Source organism: Micropterus dolomieu, linkage group LG10 (assembly GCF_021292245.1).
Source record: "Micropterus dolomieu isolate WLL.071019.BEF.003 ecotype Adirondacks linkage group LG10, ASM2129224v1, whole genome shotgun sequence".
Classification (NCBI taxonomy): Eukaryota; Metazoa; Chordata; class Actinopteri; order Centrarchiformes; family Centrarchidae; genus Micropterus; species Micropterus dolomieu.
In genome coordinates this window covers 13,774,938-13,777,096 of record NC_060159.1, presented here as the reverse complement: position 1 = coordinate 13,777,096, position 2,159 = coordinate 13,774,938, and positions in this window count along the sequence as shown.

The following is a 2,159-nucleotide window of genomic DNA, read 5'->3' as shown; positions in this document are numbered from 1 at the left end:
AATGACGGCTTCTCAACCCGGGTGTAGATGGCTTCCTTGACACCTCTTTCAAATCATCCATCTTCTCTGTCTAAAATGTGCACCTGGTGGTCCTCAAACGAGTGTCCTCTGTCCTTCAGATGTAAGTAGACTGCAGAGTCTTGACCTGAGGAGTTGGTCCTTCTGTGTTGAGCCATGCGTTTGTGTAGTGGTTGTTTAGTCTCCCCAATATACAGGTCTGTGCATTCCTCACTGCATTGGACCGCATACACTAGATTGCTTTTCTTGTGTTTGGGTGTGCGGTCTCTGGGGTGTACCAGCATCTGTCTTAGTGTGTTCTTGGGTTTAAAAAACACAGGGATGTTATGTTTGTTGAAAATCCTCCTGAGTTTCTCTGATACTCCAGACACGTATGGAATCACAATGTTGTTGCGTTTGACCTTCTTTTCCTCCTCCCCTGTAGTTTTGTTCTTCTTGGATCTTGTGGCTGTTTTCACAAAGGTCCATTTAGAGTATCCACAGGCTGTAAGTGCCCCCTTCAGGTGGTTCTGTTCCTTCTCTCTGGCTTGGGCGCTTGTTGGTATGTTTTCCGCTCTGTGGTGCAGTGTTCTCATGACCCCTAGCTTGTGCTCCAGTGGGAGGTGTGAATCGAAGAGTAGGTATTGGTCTGTGTGTGTGGTTTTTCTGTAAACACCAATCTGCAGGCTCCTGTCCTCTTCAATGTGTACAGCGCGTAACACAATGTGTTCTGGTAGTCCGCTGTGTTAAGGACTACCGTGCATCTTCCTTTGTCAGCAGGTAGGATAGTGATGTTTTGATCCTTGCTCAGAGATGTCACAGCTTTCCTTTCTTGGATAGTGAGGTTGGAAGGGGGGCCTTCGCATTAGAAAGGGCTGCAGATACCTTTAGTCTGAGCTGTTCCGCTTCTGTTTCTGTTCATTTGTTTTTCCTAATGGCGGATTCTGTGGCTGTGATGAGGTCTACTACAGGTAGTTGCTGTGGTGTAATGGCAAAGTTTAATCCTTTGGCCAGAACATCTTTCTCTGGTTGGGTGAGTTCCCTGTCTGACAAGTTTGTCACCCATCCTTTCTTCTCCAAGACAGTTCTCCTGTTCTGTTGGTGCAGCTTGCTCTGGACTGTAGGTTTCGGCATTTCCTGGTCTGTCTTTCTTTGCTCTTGTTATGCTGAGATAGCTGTGCTTTCTTGATGAAGTCCATGACCTTTCCCAGTGCTGTACTGGGCTGATATGTTTCTAGTTTGTGGTGTATGTTGTCCAATTCTTTGTTCAGGGCTTCAATTGTGAAATGTATCTGTCTCACTCTCTCATTCAGTAGCTGGTGTTGCGCTTTCTCTAGGATTATTCCGGCTCTGTGTCCTTTTACCGTGGAGCCTAAGGCTGTTGGGAATAAGTTTGTGTTGTCGGCATCTCAGGTTAAATCGTAGAGGTTAAATCGTCTTCCAGTATCTTCAACCAAGTCCAGTTGCCCCTGACTTTAAGCTTTGTTGGATAACTATGACCTGGATGACTGAGAATCTTCATAGACAAAGTTTATGATCAATGACACAGCAGCTGCCGCTGTTTGTTGTCTTCTCTCATATGTGGCTGCACGCAGCTGATACTACGTGTTACGTAGGCAGGTTATAGGTTGGAGGGAGGGGAATAATAACAGCATGCTCACCAGACGTTTTCTTAAAATAAACATTGTTCACGAGTCCCGCACCTCGAGTCCACATCGAGTCTGAAGTCTTTTGGGGACAAGTTTTAAGTCGAGTCACTGTGTGTGAGACAAGTCGGACTCTCTGCCTGATGGTACTACTATTGCGTAGGGACCAGAAAACTAAAATTTGCAGTACTGAAATACCGGTAATTAAATATAATGTTAATGTGAAAAATGTAATTGTTTGTTTTAGTTGAGACAAATTATTTTGCAAGTGTGAATTTCCATTGCTCTAATTCAAAAAGTCAAGGAGAAATCGTCTGTTTTTCCATCTCCAGCACAGCATGCTACAATACCTTCAGGGCAGAGTATTTGGTCAGTCAACTCAAACAAAGTAGAAAATCCCTCATAGAGACCCACTGTGACCAATAGATAGATCAAAACCAGAAAATAAGCCCAAGCATGTTCATCAGAGAGGCTCTTTAGATCAGTGCCCTTTCAAAGCAGCTTTAGTTTGCCCCC